The sequence below is a fragment of the Cervus elaphus genome, chromosome 27 (genome assembly GCF_910594005.1).
Source record: "Cervus elaphus chromosome 27, mCerEla1.1, whole genome shotgun sequence".
In the NCBI taxonomy this organism is placed as follows: Eukaryota; Metazoa; Chordata; class Mammalia; order Artiodactyla; family Cervidae; genus Cervus; species Cervus elaphus.
Window position 1 is genome coordinate 57,528,723 of NC_057841.1, and position 17,695 is coordinate 57,546,417.

General features: G+C 41.0%; 1 long non-coding RNA gene across 1 annotated transcript in view; it reads left to right on the top strand.

Annotated features, from left to right (window-relative positions):
• LOC122685045 overlaps nucleotides 1–10,089 on the top strand; it is an 82,796-nt gene extending 72,707 nt beyond the window's left edge. The window contains exon 3 of the long non-coding RNA XR_006338234.1: nucleotides 9,990–10,089. This is a non-coding gene — a long non-coding RNA (uncharacterized LOC122685045). The remainder of the gene's footprint in view (nucleotides 1–9,989) is intronic.
• The last annotated feature ends 7,606 nt before the right edge of the window (nucleotides 10,090–17,695 follow it).

A 17,695-nucleotide genomic window follows, 5' to 3' on the forward strand; every position in this document is an offset into this window, starting at 1 on the left:
CCCACACTGGCAGCTGAGTTCTTTACCATTAGCACCAGCTGGGAAGCTCATATTGGATTACAGCACCACCCTATTCCTTCTGCTTTCCAGGTGGCTCAGTGGGTAAAGAACCTGCCTGCCAGTGCAGGAGACATAAGAGATGTGGGTTCAGTCCCTGGGTCAGGACGATCCCCTGGAGAAGGGGATGGCTGCCCACTCTAGTATTCTTGCTTGGAGAATCCCATAGACAGATGAGCCTGGAGGGCTACAGTTCGTAGGGTTACAAAGAGTCAGACACGACTGATCAACTGAGCGCAACGCACAGCACCACCCTACTCCTCATTGAAATTGACCGTATCTGCAGTGACCCCATGGACAAGGAAGGTCACATTGCAGGTATTGGGGGTTAGGACTTCAATACAGTCTCTTTCGGGAGACACAATTCAACCCATAATGACTCTTAACCACCAAGCCATAGTGTCATCTTTTTCCTTTTAAAATATTATTTGTTTGTTTACTTAGCTGTTCTGGGTCTTAGCTGTGGCATGTGGGATCTTTAGTTGCACCATGCAAACTTTTAGTTGTGGCATGTGGGATCTAGTTCCCTGACCAGGGATTGAACTCAGGCCCCCTGCATTGGGAGCATGGAACCTTAGCCACTGGACCACTGGGAAAGTCCCATCATGGTGACTTCTTATAAGAGAGATGCAATCTTTGTCTCTGGAAGCTCACAGGAACATAGGAAATAAGGCATGTGCATGAGCAATAGCAACCATACAGACTAGAATAATCTGATCAGTGTCACAAAAGATGGTGAAAACAACATTGAGCCATGGAAATTCTGAGAAGGTGAACAGATTTAACTGAGGCTGGGGAAGGAGGTGCAATGGATAGGCCATCACCAGGAGGGGTCCCTAGACAGATGAGGGGAGGTTTAAGGACAGACAGAACTGCATACAAAAAATGCACTCAGCTGAGAAAACTCAGGGCTTATTCCTAGAATGAGATGCTACCCAACTATCCACCAAGTCTACAAACCAGGAGAGAGTGGGCCATAGAATCACAGCTTTTCAAATCAGAACTTGACCAGATCACTTAGCCTAGCCTTCTCCTTTAAGAAGATGACAGTATTGCACAGCTGGGTTGACTGAAGCCAAGAGGGGTTAAGTGGCATGCTTTTATTGGCCAGTGATGGAGAGTGGTGAACCGGGACCCAGTTTTTCTCTCTTCTCCTTGCAGCTTTCTATATTTTCTATATTATAAAAAGCTACAAAATAGATTGGAGAGGTATGGTGAGGGGCTGAATGCCAGACTGAGTCACTAAACTGAGTCACAGAGTGACAGGCTTTCCATGCAGTGACTTTGTTTCCAGAGGTTTGCTGGTGGACCAGGGGCTGAAGGAGAGATGGGACTGACGGGAAAAGGGAGGGGCTCCTGGCAGTTCAGAGTGGTGCGATCAAGGGGGCTTGAGCTGTCCCTGGGCAGTGAGAAGGAGCAGGTAGAGGAAAGAGCATCTTCAGAAATAAGAGACAGAAACTCTTGAGTGTTTGGATGAGTTTGGACAGGAGGCCAGTTTTGAGATTTGGAGTCCCGAGATAATCTAGTGCCATTGATAGAAGTGGAAGATTCAGGGGGTGATAGAGGGTGATCAACCATCCCGGTTTGCCTGGCATGGAGGGGTTTCCCAGAAGCCAGGACTTCATCACTAAGACCAAGACGTCTGCTGCTCTGCTGGCTCAGTTGTGTCCAACTCTTTGTGACTCCATGGACTGTAGCCTGCCAGGCCTCTCTGTCCATGAAATTTTCCAGATAAGAATACTGGAGTGCGTTGCCATTTCCTACTCAAGGTGATCTTCCTGACCCAGGGGTCGAACCCATGTTTCTTGCGTCTCCTGCATTGCTGGCAGATTCTTTACCATTCTGAGTCACCTGGGAATCCCAAGACCAAGACATTCCCAGTCAAAAGTTCCTACAAGAGTTGGTCACTTAAAGGAGAAACAGGTTTTGCTTTTATAAAATTAAAATAGTTCATATTTTATCTAAATGTGTTAGACTCTCAGTCATGTCCGACTCTTTGCTACTCTCATGGACTGTAGCCCACCAGGCTCCTCTGTCCATGGAATTCTCCAGGAAAGAATACTGGAGTGGGTTGCCATTTTCTTTTCCAGAGATTTATTTATCTAAATATACCAGTAAAGTAATTATTAAATTTAAATGACTACTAAAAGTTGATTTAGGGCTAGTTAACACAAGATTTAGATTTATAAAGTCTGAAAGTAGGACAATTAGCTCAACAATACCTTTCAGATCTAAAATTCTATGAATCTATGTATCCAGCCAAGATCACTAACCAGTCCTTAACTAATCATATGTACCATGTGGAAATCATATGTGCTTGTGAAGGCCACAAGGAAAGAGTTCATTTTGGAGACCAACATATTGGTAGCCTCCTGCCTTGTGTATTTCACAGTCAGAAAGTTCTGTAAAACCACAGGGTTCCCTTTGCTTGGGTATAAAAAAATGCAAGTTGTTTTTTTTTTTTTTTTTACTTGAAGTATAGTTGATTTTCAAAGTTGTGTTAGTTTCAGATGCGAAAAGGGATGCAGAATATATATGCATATATTCTTTTTCAGAATCTTTTCTATTATAGGAGATCACAAGATATTGAATATAGTATCCTGTGCTATACAGTAGGTCCTTGTTTATTTTATATACGATAATGTGTATCTGTTAATCCCAAACTCCTAAATGTAACCCTCTCCTTTCTCCTTTGGTAGGGGTAAATTTATTTCTGTCTGTGAGTCTATTTCTGTTTGGTAAATAAGTTCATTTGTATCCTTTTTGGATAATACTTTTCTCCCTTTGTTGGGGGAAGGGTCTTGATCTTAGGGTTGTTCCCATCAATTCCGCCCTGAGGATATATCATTAGTGATGCTTTCACTATTTGTCTGCTAAATGACTTGAGTCACCAGCTCCCATTTCACATAGGGACCTCAAAGGTATGTTGGAAGAGCTCCTGATTTCCCAGGCTCTTCCTGAATCTTATTTTAGATAGTAAGAAGTAATTTTTCAGTGCAGTGCACGTGAAATTAAGCATGCAACTGCTATTATTAATGGGACTTATACATCTCATTTCCCCCTACACAGTAACATATGCATGTGGGGCGCTGAGGCTGTGCTATAGTTGTTCTACCAGGATTTTATCATCTGTTCTCTGTCCCTTGAGATAAATGCACAGTTCATTTTCTCATGGAAGGAAAACTGAGCCTTGGTCTCTGACCTCTCTAAGGACTTGCTCCCAAGAATCTCTTTCTGGTGGTAAGTATTTGAGTAGTATGTTTTATTTTTTATTTTTTTAAATACATCTCCTTTTCATTGGAACATGCTGAAAAATAGATATAGTCCTTTCTTTTGTGATGTTGTGAATTCAATACCGACCAAATTCTGCACATCACCTCAGCACGTGAGGCCTACATAGCCTCTGTTTATTTATAAATTGCCATGTTTTATGACAAGAAAAGCTCTTCCACATTGCTTTTGTTCAATGCCTCAGTGGTGAGGGGAGATGCCTGTTCCCTGAGAGGTTAAACAGTTTTGGTCTTTGATGCCTGAATTTTGACTAGAAAAAAATTTTTGACTTAAAAAAAAAAAAAACAAAAAACAAAACCGGGACTGGAAACTATTAGTGGCCTGGTAAATATTTCTGGTGACCTCATCTGTTCTCACCCTATCTTGGTTGGTCTAGTTTGGGGGCAGTTTGCGAGTTTAGTGGAAAATCGGGATCAGTTATAGTGGACGAGTGAAATGGGATAAACAGGAGGAGAGCGAAGAGGTGGCAGCTCGCAAGAGCAAGAAGCCAGTGAAAGTATCTGGCATAAAAGCACATCAGTGGCCAGGCATGATGGTACCACCTGTGATTTAGGAAGGAGGCTTACTTCTGTGCCGTTGAGCACTTTGTGAGTTTCTCTTGGCAAAATTATTGATTGTGGCTCAAGGCCTACAGGTGAAAGCCATTACTTAAACTATGAACTTCAGTAACTTCCAGCTTAATCATCTGGGCAGGCTTAGCTACCAGATCTTTCTGCTGGGAGCAGATCCACCGTCCAGAAGGCCAGTGTCGTTATTAACGCTGCTCACAGCGAAGTTCTTTTGTTTTGTCTTCTCCGTGTTCCAAACTGACAGTAAGTGTAACTGACATCAGCTTAGGAAATAGGAAAAAGATGTAGGACCCAAGCAGATACTTCTTTCCGATCCAGACCGGCTCTGAAATCTCTTAAGGTGCTTGGTTGCCACAATTCTCCCCCCACCTCCAAAGGAATTGTTTTTCCTATCTTCTAAGTTTCTTTTTTCTTTTTTTTCTGAAGAATTTAAACTTGGAAATATGCTCCACCACGGAGTGAAAACTACCGAACAAGTCTCTCCAGCTGCTCAGGATGGTTTTGCAGCCATTCAATTAAGTCTCTTCCAGCCTTGAAAAGCTGCCTGCTTTGGGGCTGGGTTTGCGCGCCACCCCGTTTTGTATTTTCATGGTCGCTTTTAGCAGACATGTGGATCATGGCATAGAGCTCTATACCGTGTCTCCCACATCACGCCGGTACGCTGTATGCACAAAACCCTCATCTTCCGTGGCATAAACTCCACCAGCACCTCTGCCAGAGATAAGCGGGCAAGAGCCAAAGCGAAGAGGGAACAAATCCACCTGTCACACTGCTCCTGCCACTCTCCCGCCTGTCGACAGCATCAGGGTCATTTCGAAAGCCCTTTGTACAGTAAACCGTTTGTTTCTTATAAATGCATGTTTAGATGTCAGGGAAAGTGACATCTATTTTCCAAAAAAAAAAAAAAAAATCACGGAGTAGCATATCCCCTGTTGTCCTACCATGCAGGCAACAGCTGCGGAGAAAACAGAATATTTTAAATAAGTTAGCAAAACAGCAGCCCCCTGGGGGCCCTGGCTCCGCCTTAAGTATGTTAAACAAAGCACCTTAAAAGGGCTGAGTTTTATATACATGTAAGTTGTTTAATTCCCAAGGACACTCTTCTCCCCATCGAGAATGTGTGCCTGTGTGTATTTTTTTTTTTTCCCTTTCTCAAGAACTTTTCTTTATGGAAGGTTTGTGTGCCGGTTCAGCGGAAATTATACGGCATCTTTTCTTCAAACAGAGCTGCATTAATGTGCCAATGCCCTTTATTTAATGCACTTTAAAATTCTGACGCGCCTTTTAAAAAGTATGAGTTGTGTTGGGAAAGTCTAATCACCGTTCTGCATGAACGGAAATGTGCTATTTTTGCAAGGGGAGTGCTGGGAGTCGGGTTTGTAGCAGAAGGGTGTCTCTATAGTACAGATGTCCGAAGACACTGGTGCGTTTTGTTGCCCAAATCAACCCGCTAGAAATGTTACTTCTGCCAAAATTAGTCAGAGGAACTTCAACTCATCATCATTTGAGCAATTTGGGACTGAGCAACTCTGAAGACTGCAGGGAATATTTAGAATTCATTCTGCAGAAACTCAGCTTGGAGGGCAAACTTTCTTTTGCACTCCAGAGTGTGCATCTATTCCGCAAGATTATGCTGTGTGCCTGTAATGACTTCATACAGATTTTTTAGAAGTCTCTTGGGAGCCTATCGTTTTGGTTTGCTGATCTAATCCATTTTCCTTTCTTCTCTCTCCCCCCCGCCTCTCTCTGGCCGCCTCTCTTTGGCTCTTTCCCCATTCCAATCAGTATGTCCTTTTGAAAAATGTTTTGTGGAGGTTGAAGTTCCAAGGACATCACTTTCCCTCTTTGAATAAAATGTGCCCTCTTGTTTGAATGCAAACTGCCTGTGCCCTGACTGAAACATCAAAAAAACGGGAAATATACCCAGTGCACTCAGGCAAAATTGGTGTGTAAGTCTCTTGGAAATGTCTAGTAACAGGTGCAGTCAGATAGGCTGGCAAAGCATTCTGGTTTCATAACAATTACTAATAAGAAAATAAACGTTAGGTATGCATTATTTAAAATATTTTGTGGGTTTTTTCCTACTAAAGAAACCCCCAAACTGATCTGGTAAACAATTCTATAGCGTTCAAAACCATAATAATAATAAAAAAAGAAGCCATCCGACTCCATCTCTCCCAGCTTAAGCTCTCTTCTTTCTATTTTAGCGAAATTTGCATGTAGATGTTTGTTCCTACAGAAAGAAAATACATGCAGCTTTTTACCCAAATCTTTGAAAATCCGTGTTATCCATCATGTCGGTAGGAGATTCTTAGAACTGTGGCTTTGATGATTATACAACCATATTTATTACATGCCTTCCATATCCTCAAGGAATGTCAGTTGTCATAAACCAGTAGGCATGCATACATATTTCCCTTTTTAGTAAAAGGAAATGTTTGCCAATTATTTAGAGATTTTGGGGTTTCTATGAATAAGGGTGCTAGACAGTCTTAGGACTGGCTCAAATGCACTTTGGTAAGAAAAGCTGCTTGCTGTATTTGGAGATTTCAAAAACAAAGCATTAATTAAGAAATTCTGACTTAATTTGCCTGCATGCAGTCAGAAACATACCTACGTATGTGGAAATTTGATCATTTCACATTGTTTGCTATCTGTGCTATTTTGGGTAGAATCTGCAAAGAAAAGGAAATAATTTTCTTTCATAACCAACAGAAGAGCATACTATATACCAACATCTAGTAACTTTTTTTTGTTAGACTTTGGATTTCTGCATACTTCGTGGTGTCCAAGTTTTACAGCATCCAAAGCCAAAACATCAGGTTTTGTATAAAAGAGGGTAGCCATGTTATTGTTGTCATTGTTGTTGTTTTGGTCGCTGAGTCGTGTCCAACTCTTTGTGACTCCATGGACTATAGCCCGCCAGGCTCCTCTGTTCGTGGGATTTCTCAGGCAAGAACACTGGAGTGGGTTGCCATTTCCTTCTCCAGGGGGGTCATGTTACAGAGATCTTTCATAAATTGAAACCAATAGAATTTGGGGGAATGTAGAGTATAAGGATTTGAAATATATCAGGAGAGTGGGGTGGGAAGGAAGAAGCAGAGGAAAGCCAAAAGCGGGGGGCAAGGAGGAAATCGATCCAGTTCAGCAAAAATGTTTAAGAGCCTTAAATTCTAAGGAATGTATTGAATTCACTGCACAGCAACGTGAAGTGTTTGCGGGAATGGAGTTCTAATTTGACACACTCTACAGGATTTCTAGGGATTAAGGTTGAGAAAACTTGAACACAACATGGGTCTAGATATTATCAATGCACTAAAATAAGAAAATGACTACAGGTGAGAAGAAACAATCAATTCTGAGCCCACTTTGAGAGGCAGAGGAGGAAGACGAGACAATGGCTTCAGTTCTTTCCATTCGTGAAAGCTCTCACTCCTCCCACATGTCCGGATGGGATTTAAATTCCGAGAAGCTCGGGCTGTGGTAAGCCAGCCACATTAAGCAGGGGACGGAGAACAAACTCCCTTTAGGCCAGTCACCTGTGAGGCTGGGTGGTAAAGCAGAAAAAAAATTACCTTCCGCTCAGAACGTGTTGGTAACTTCAAAGCATCAAGGACTCAAAGTGTTGCAGAGTCTGTGTGTGTGTGTGTGTGTGTGTGTGTGTGTGTGTGTGTATGGTGTGTGAAAGAGAGAGAAAAAGAGAGAGAGGAGAGAGAGACCAATGAAACGGATGAGTAGGAGAGAGGAGAGAGAGAAGAAAGTTGTTATGATGAGTGAAATTGAAGAAAGAGTTCCCTTAGGAACATCCATATATTCACATATTAAGGAACATATGTAAAACTATATAAATGGAACCTAAGTATTTCTAGCTGTGTAATTAAACCCACACACACACTACTCTGTATACCTGTGTATGTGTGCTTGTGGCTGCGTTTTATTGTTATCGTTTTTTGGTAAGGAAAAGGAAATCAGCGTTGTTTCACCAGTGATATCATCGAATGTGCAGCCCCTGGCCCCAAGCCTCCTGACTCCACCAATTAGCCTTGTTTAGCTTTTCATTACCCCCATTGCTTGACCTGCTTCCATGCATAATAGGGTTAATCGTAATGAGATGAAATCTTCTGGTTCTGTTCATTGCTTATACAGTATGTCCTCCAGACTTCCTTCTGACGTGAGGGCGTCAGGGAATGCTGCTCATCTGCTCCACTGTGCTCCCTCTGCTGGCTTCTCCGAGGGGACGGGAAGATCACTGGCTCACACGGAAACAAGGACTGTTTGGGAAGGTGCACATACACACCCCCACACACACCCCTAGAAAAACAGTACCAGTGAAATGAGAGTTAGTTCTGTACCCTTTCGACCACAGAAGCACCATCTGCATAACATTTTCTACCCAGAGTGCCATGATCCCCGGGGTATAAAAGCCTGGGGTAGGGGTGGGGGCCAGGGGGCTGGAGGAGGAGATGCCAGCTATGTTAGAGCCGAGGCTTGGTTAGAAGCATACAAGTCCCACCTCGTGAGTTTATTTCATCTCCTCTGCTTGCTGCTATCTGCTAGTTTCTAAAGGGGAGGCGGAAGGGGGCGGTGCTTTATCCTGTGAGTGTCCCCCAGCATGAGCGCAATTTGGTACAAATAAATTGGTCACATTTCTTTCCACATGTGGAACTGGGCTTGAGACTGGGTCATGGAATTAGTTAAAAGATGTGTCTGCTTCTTAGAATCGCTCGATTCACGGGAATATATGGTTATTTATTCAAAATGCATCAAGTGAAAACTGCTGAGTTGATTTTTCAAAATGAGTTAGAAAATTTAATAGAAAAAATTTAGGGAGAATTTTGAAAATGTATAATATATAAATTTTTATTTAAAAACACATTCCATTTAGTAATAAAACTGGTTCAACAGCTACTTAAACTTCTAAGTATATTTTAGCTACAAATCTAGACATTAGGAAAAATCAGGCAACTATGGAAGGTTTCCATAAATGGATGGATTACGTTAACCTAACATAAAGTGTGTTTTTGTCTTGAAGTCAGGAAAAACTGCCTTTTTCTCTGAGGTACACAAAATAAGTTTTCGCCCTTTGTGGAAAGATTAACAGAGTTAAGTCTTAGCTTCAGACTTGGAGCCATTAGGAGATTTTAAAAAAGAAGAAGAAGAAAAGGAAGGAAGGAAAGAAAAGCATGGAATAGAAGCGCCCTGTCTAATGTATAAATCAGTCTAAATTTTTAATGAAGTTTCCTAATATACTTGATCATATGGCATACAATTTAAATATACACCTCCTTACTCAAGGAGTTTCTTAGGGGAAAAAAAACACAACCAAAAAAGATAAAGCGAATAAAAGAAATGAGTCTATAAAAATCTGAATAAATAGGAATTTATACTTTATTTAATGCCAATCTGCTCCAAATTTTATGTTTGTTATGTGTACTCGCGTACATGTCTGGCATCGGCATTTAATGAATTGTTTTGGTATCGAAATATACTCTCTTGCCATTCAAATTCATGCAGACTCTACTTGTCCTTCAAAAAGGAAAACATCCTGTTTTGGTTAATGGGCTTAAAAAAAACAACAACAAAAGTAAATTGTGATAGCAATTAGGTTTCTCAGTGAGCATGCTCAGTGGGTCTCTCCTGGTTGCTAGGCAACCAGCTGAAGGTGTGTGGCAAGAGAGGACCCCAAATGTAAAAGCATAAGCACCTTTGGCATAGGTTTCACCTAGTCTAGAAGCCCAAGCTCAATTATCTAATTAATGGTGGGATATCCTTGGGTCACTTTGATGGCTTCCCTTTTTGCATTTTTGGGGATAGGATTGAGGGTCAGGAAGGGATAGAGTGGAGGATCCAGCGGAATGGGCTCAAGAACCATAGTGAACGTTTCCCGAAAAAGCCCTGTGCTTGACTTGGGTTGCAGGTTTGGGGTGTGCGTGTGTGACAATTTATTTTCCATCTCGAGGGTCGCAGTTAGCTCTAAACCCCTTGGGCTGCCTGGTTGGTACCTCCCAGGCACCATTTGAATCCCGCCTCGCATCAGCCTAACCCTGTCCATTGGACCTTTATGTCTTTCAGATAGAGCCACTTTCACATCCTCAAGTCACAGAGCAGAAAGCTCCCAGTTAAACCACAGCGTTCCATTAAACGTTGCCACCCGTATTCAAAAGCCCATTTGTATACCCGAAGAAGCACTTACAGCAGTTCAGAGACCGGTGCCGTGAAGTAAAAATGAATCAACTTTTAGAAACCACACAGAACGCTCCGTCTTTGGTAAGTACAGCCCTGTCTCCATCAGCACCTCTTAAGTAGCAACCCGACCAAACACCTGGTTCGGTCCACAGTGACAGTTCACTGTCTCTCCGGTGGTAACAATTTAGAGGCATGATGCTAAACAAGATATATACATGATGTCAAATATTGGCTGCACACATCTAAGCCAATCACTTCTAAATAAATTAACCATGGCACTGCCTAATACGATCCACCTGCTTTCTTCCCTCCGTTGTTCCAGACCCTACCTGAACCCCCCTTTGATTAAATGTCAAAAGCTTGCCTTGTGCCTACAGATTTCACTGAAGGCGGATAACAGAAAGGTTCCTCCTGTGACTCCATAAAACTGAAATAAATTCCACTGGCATCTTGTAAATTTTTATTTTCTAGAATGACTGCAGGCCCCATCTGCGGCCCAGCTGTTATTAGAACGGAAAGCGTTGGCCCTTCTGCATTACAAAACAGCATAGAACAGTAATTGCCAGTGGAAGAGATTAAGTGTAGACACTAAAAATGTTTACTCGCAATGAATATGCATAACGATGGGTAGGAAACAGCACTGGAAGATTAAAAAGAGAGAAGGGTTTGTTTACAAGGCTGGGAAAAAAAAAGAGAGTGGAATGTCATTTGGCCCCGAGCCTGAAATAGGAACGAAAAACCTTTGGGCAAGGCATTAGGGAGAAAAACAGATGGTTTGTGAACCTTTTATTAGATAGAAAAATCATTAATCAAGCCCAGGCTGGAAATGGCAGGGTTTTTGGTAGTTCATATTTTAGTTTATTTTTTCTTAAAGTGACAGTATACTTTTTTTTTTTTGTCTTTTTGGGACAGTCATCTATGGATCTTATGTCACTAGGCACTGCTTTTGTACAACATTCCACATTAAAGCCAACTTCATGTTAGGTTAGTGTGAGCCCTGATTTGTTATATGGAGAAAATTCCTCCAAAGGGTTTCACATTTCAGCACCTGTTTTGCCTGTATAGCAATTAAAAAAAAATTACAGCATGAATATTTTTTTTTCATTCATGTTCCATTCCTTTGGTTTCTGAAACTTGGGAAGAAAATAGAGAAGGGGAAACTTTTGCATGTAAGGCCTTGCTGACTAGGTTGATTTATAGCAGTTTATGCAAAATACGTAATAATTACAAATTGATTCATCTCCTGAGAGGGAGTTCACACCATTTCATTGGAAAAAGTCATCAAGAGAGTGGAAGGGTCCCCTTTGAAACTGTACTCGCCATAAAATTAATCTGTGCCCTTTGGGCTGGAAGAGGCTGCATTTTACTTTTTTTTTAAATAATGGTAGTGAAAATCTCAGGGAAGGACATGTCATTGAGAGTACAAAATCCTGGAATTAATGGTACAGAGTCCATCATCTGCTACTAGCCAGTCACAAACTCTTAAGAAGTACCCTATGGTGGAGAATTATTGTTTAAATGAAATACATGTAACAGTCAAATACTCTCATTAACATACACTGTGTGTATTTATATATACAACTATATACACAAACAGACACTTGGGTGTGTATTATGTGTTCAAGGTTTGGAATGTGATTGCTGTATAAACTTCTGGAGTGGGATGGCAGGGTAGGGCAATATCAGAATAAGGATGCCTATAGCCAGACCCAGAATAAATCTTCATATCACAGTCCTGGAGTTATGCCATGGTCTACCATGTACTTGGAGCTAGTAGTGCATTTCTATTTGGTTGGCCAAAAAAGCTCGTTCAGATTTTTCCATGCCATCTTATGGTAAAACCCAAACAAACTTTTTGGCCCATCCTACTTTGGGAAGCTCCTTTTCTCCCCCCTCCCCGCCCCGAATGTTTACTTATTTAGCTGTGCTGGGTCTTAGCTGTGCCAAGTGAAATCTAGTTTCCCTGATCAGGGATGGAACCTGGGCCCTCTGCATTGGTAGCATAGTCTTAGCCACTACACCTCCAGTGGACTCCCTGGAAAGCTACTCTTCAGCTTATGAAATGTGCTTGTTCCTGTTTTGTGTATTTCCTACTGAATAGGGGCTTGGATTCATCTGGATTGTTACTCTTAGACCTAAGTATCCTTAGGTCTGAGAAGTCCATGAATGTGCAGTGGGACAATTTCTTTTTAAGGAATGAGAAGGTACTTCAAAAGTATCTCATTCATGGTTTCACTCTCCTAGTAGAAAGCAGTTTCAACAACTTTATTCACTAGTAAATATCAGCAACTCATAGGGCAATCGTTCTTTGGCAAAGCATGCTCATAGATAAGCCACTGGTTTCCTTCCCTTATTTCCCATGAGATGAATTTTGGAAGTCAAGGCCAAAGAACAGCTGCTACATCATCTAAATTGTCCTCTGGTCCGCACCTATCTTCAGTATTAAGGAAACGAGACCCGGTGAAATGTCACATGAAAACAAGGAGAAGAGATTCTCAGACTGCGGGTCTCTGTTGTGACGTCATTACTGTGCGCCTGCTCCGATCATCCTCCTGACCATCTGAGCTGCGTTTCTTCCCTTTCCTTTGCCACCCGTTTCCTTCACGGACCTGCTTACCTTCGTCATTGTCAATAAAGAGCGCCAATGAGAAGCGAGCTCAGCAGTGCCCTTCTGCACAGATTCTCAATCAGCGCCAATCTACCACCTCAGTGTCCTGGGTTGACATTACAGAAACAGAAGTTCAAAGACATGGCTGATATCCTCCTTTTAAAAACACTTCAACGATGCAGTCAGCGATTTCTGTTTTCTGACATTCTTTTTCAAAAGAGATGCTTAAAGCAAAAAAGGTTTCCTGCCACGAAAATGACATTAATATTTCGTAAATCAAGAACGAAGATAATGTTTTGGCTGCTGCAGAGACGTTTACCTTATGTCGTTTATCTAAATGCTTTTCGATTCAAACATGACACAATTTTTGGACTGGCTGTAACCGGAAAAAACAATTCCAAGAACTTTCTTATTTCAGAGCCTGAAATTCTTTAGTATATTCCTCACCAGAATTCACTGTGGAGGATACAGCCTTTCAGCTCATTGAAAAAGACTTCCCAAATAATAAATCTTTCCCCACGATCATTTGTAAGCACTAAACCAAATAATTTACTAAAGTCAAGACGAGACTTTCAAATGAAAACTGTGTAAACATGTTTGTTAACTTTTGAGTTAACTGCATTGTTACCAGGGATAAACTATTTTCTGTATTGACTTTTGAAAGAACTGATATGTTTAAAGATCAGACATTTTGTCTAAAGTGAAAAAAGAAAACGTTTATAGATAATAAAGCCCTCTCAAATGAACCTCTCTCTGCTAGTGGAAATAGTAAAATCACAAAAGCAATCATGAATTTCAAAGCTTTTCACCTATTTGAAAAGTGTAAGGAGGATTGAGGTATTGCAGGCTGTGCCATAGGGTAAAAATATGATGTTCTGGTATTACACACAAACACTGTCGATTTTTTTCTTATGAGTTGCTAAAAACAAGCATTTTATCTCTGACTCTTTATCATATTTTATCTATGGTTAATGAAATTTTTTTTTCCTTCTAAAACCTTAAGGGTTTTACCAATTGATTTTGACACATTTAGATTTGGAGAAGGAAAACACACTTACAGAGCAGCTATTTCAAAATATCGAGGAGAATAACAGTTGCAAAAAGACAAAAAAAAAAAAAAAAAAAAAGCATTAAGGTTCTGCCATAAACCATTCAACAGCAAACGGAAGACTACAATTAAGGCCAAGCTGCTTCTCCAGGGAATGCTGAAGAACAATTTCTTTTCCGACTGTGGATAGGATTGAAGAACTGCCCACAGAGTTCCCAAGTCCTGGACTAATAACTTCCTGCAGGAGATGAGCCCCCTTGAAGCTGTGAGGGGCTGAAGGTGGCTGTGGCTGCCAGGAGGAGGGAGAGGGCCATGGTCTGGAAAAAGAAGGCACCACGGTTGTTGGAGGAAGAGTAGCTAGGATCGCTATGCGTTAGCTGTAGCACATCATTAATAACGATGATCAAAAGAAAGAGGAGATCTTAACAGCTGCATTAAATTATTATGGAAATTGGCATTTTCAAATGGATTCAGGGTGAAACAAAAACAAAAGAGCAGCTATGGATGGGATGGGTCACGTTGGGAGGCCACAGAATAGTTCACAGAGGTGGAGGAACTGTGATCGAGCAGATCCTTCTCTTCTTTGGCTTTTCCTTACATTGATAGAATTTACAGAAAAGATGGTCTTCCCCACAGCAACTGAATGAAGAAAGCTGCTTCAATGAGATTGTGTTCTCTGGAAGGCATAAGAGATAGTCAATACTATAAAACTATGTAAATATCCTAACTAGAAGACCTGGATGAGAGACTGCCGCAATCTATAACTTTAACAATAATTAAATATTGCTAAACCTTAGTTTTGAAATAAAGAATTTTTTCAGGGAAGCAAAAGATTTTGACACAATCTGACTTCGATGTAAATATTCTGTATTAATAATAAAAAAAATAAAGTACATGTGAGGAGCTGCTCTGTCCTATCCCAAGAAAAGGAAATGATAAGAAAAAGTAATTTGGAGTTGCAGGACATTGGAATCGTTGATTTTGAAGGTGTTTTCTAAGTCCTGTACTTTTTCTCTCAAGAATTATTAATCCATTAATCCTTTTTTATGTAGATATAAAAAGTCATGGTTTAAGGATTTTACTGAAGTTATACAATTCTCAGAGTATCTGATGAAAAGGTGAAAAACGGTCAGACAATGAGGTGGATGTTTTTCTCTGCAGACCTGAGAGTCAGAGACTGGCTGTATGTTCTCCTTGCTGTGTGGAAGTTTTGGTTCCTGGTGTAGATCTAACCTGGACCTCTTTCATTACAACAGAGGAACTATGAAAGGTCTCTTTCTCAAAACTTTAGAATGAGGGACAAATGCTTGGTAATTGGTTACTAGTACCACAGGCAAAACGAAATCCTCCATGAAACACTTGAAACTTATACCTCAACCAAGAAAAACACTGCAGATCAGTTAAACTTTTGTTCTGGAGGTCAGTAGTATACATGGGGTTTCTTTTATACCTTGCTACAGACTTCAGAAGAACATCAGTTGACAGAAGGTAAGGAATATTTTTAATTTGATGGCCTTGGACGTTGTGATTGTTTGGGAAGATGAAGCCTCATCCAGTTGTATTTTTGGCAGTAGTCGTGTCCACTTTGGATGCACCCATGTTCTTTGGCTCTGCTGAGTGCAGTCTCTCAATCGCAAATATACCTTCTGGACTATTAGAGGGAAAGCCTTCCCGGGAACTTTCCCAAGAGCCAGCTGCCATCATGGTAGTTGGGACTTCTGGCTATCACAGTGTTATCTCTGGACAGGAAGAGAGCCACCCTCAATTGCCTAATGTGTTGCCTCTTGGTTGTTCTCTGATTCCTGAGTGTTTTTGACTTACAAGCCAGTAAGGACTTCCATAGCCACAATGAGCTCAAGAATCCAGTATTTTTGTGGGTCTCTAAGTTTTATTTTGCAAGTGTGCATGAGCAGAGTTTTCATAAACACTTACCTCCTTATCACTTTTCAGTCCTGGTCACATATTGAAAATTATCTGCAGATTTACATTTTAGAAAATGTACCAGGGCTTCCAGGTGGCACAGAGGTAAAGAATCTGCCTGCCAATGCAGGAGACACAAGAGATGCAAGTTTGATCCCTCGGTCAGGAAGATCCCCTGGAGAAGGAAATGGCAACTCACTCCAGTTATTCTTGCTTGGAAAATTCCAAGGACAGAGGAGCCTGGTGGGCTACACTCCATGGGTTGCGAAGAGTCAGACACAACTGAGCATATACACACACATCAGATGTTGGAACCTCCAACCACCTGAATGAAAATCTGGAGTCGAAGCCCATGCTTCTGCATTTTAATAAAGCTTTAATGGTAATTCCAATACACGGCCAGATTTGAGAACTCTACCCTATATGGGCTCATGAACCAGATCATATATATGACCTTAAAACATTGGAAGGTGAAATGTTTTTGGTTCTGTTACTTGCCAGTTGACTGTGAAACACTCACACAGTAAATGATATACCATGAGTCTGAAAGAATGCATATACTTCAAGGAGTGCTCATGCTCTGAGAATAATTTAAAGATCTAGTCATTTCAAGCTCCTGGAACACGGGCATCATTGTCATCAGGGTATAGATGAATATTTAGCAGATATAATGGGAATATCCCAAATGGGCTTTGTAATATCCAAACAGCTTTGCCCTGTTGCATCTGTTTGCTGGATTTATCTCAGCCTGAAGACTTAGCAGGTGCTTTCTCCACCTCAGCTTCCTCATCATCAATGGTGCTTTTGTCTCCAAGGAATGATTTGAGACCAGAGGACTGCCAGGCTGTGGAACTAACAGCAATATAGCCCTTTAAAAATACTATATGCACCTTCGGGTCCAAATGTCTTTCATTCATATTCTGCAAGAGGCTGCATTTCCCTTCCAAGAAAGACTTCTGATTTTTTTAAAAAATATGTTTACAGAGTGGGAAAAAATGTGGAAAGATAAGGTCTTCTGGGGGGAGTAGATCATCCCTGAGAATGACTTGGAATGAGTTTTCCTGATGAGTTATGGGAGCATGAACACATATCCTGTTTTCCTTCTCAATTCAGAGAGGTTTTCACAGAGATGCCTGTTTGCTCCAGCCCATTCATTCTGTTTGCACTTCTTTATCGAAGACATCTGAAAGGAAACATTGGCTCGGAGGTTCAATCCCAGGTGTGATGAGGATTTCTGGAAAGACAGCTCTTGTTGAATGTTATTACTGTCCGCTTTTCAGTTTTCCTTTCTAAGGAATTCCAAAGTGAGTGAGCCACTCCCCATATCCCAGATGTTGTTGTAAACCAGAATTTTGGAACATTCGAATGAAAATGCAATCCCCTAAAGTTCAGCTGAGTCCCAGCTTCTCCAACCAAACAGGGACAAAAAAGTATTTGTGCAACGGCTCATATGACTTCCTCAGCATGCTGCATCCTTGGCTGAGTGACTCAGGCCTAGTCGAACTGACGCACCTCACTGTCAACTTTAGAGCTGGCAAACTCAAGGATGCTAGAATCGAGGCCCTGGTTCATTGTTTCTTTTGAGAGACTAAAGTTCTGGAAACATCTTTCCATGTTGATTTTTATAAGACCTCTAAACAATCTTTTAAAAAAAAAAAAAAACAAGTGGATAAAAATTTCATTTGTTGAAAAGTTTCCTATGTAGTGTTGGCAATCATTTCAGTAGGACTAGTATTCTGAAGAACATGTCTTAGGGGATGAATCTTATTTGTCATTATTATCTTGTCCAGATTGAAGCAGATCGTTTCGGGAAATGTCAATATCCATGGTTTAAAAACAGTCAAGAGACAGGCCAACATATATATTTAATAAAAAATGCTTTCGAAGGTTTACATACCATCTTGAATGTTCAGTTTTAACATATACAAATTTCAGTTTTCCACTCCACTCTCTGCCTACCATTCACCTGTGTTTGTCTAATAGAAACCAGTCAGTGCAGCTCTGGTTACACATCTG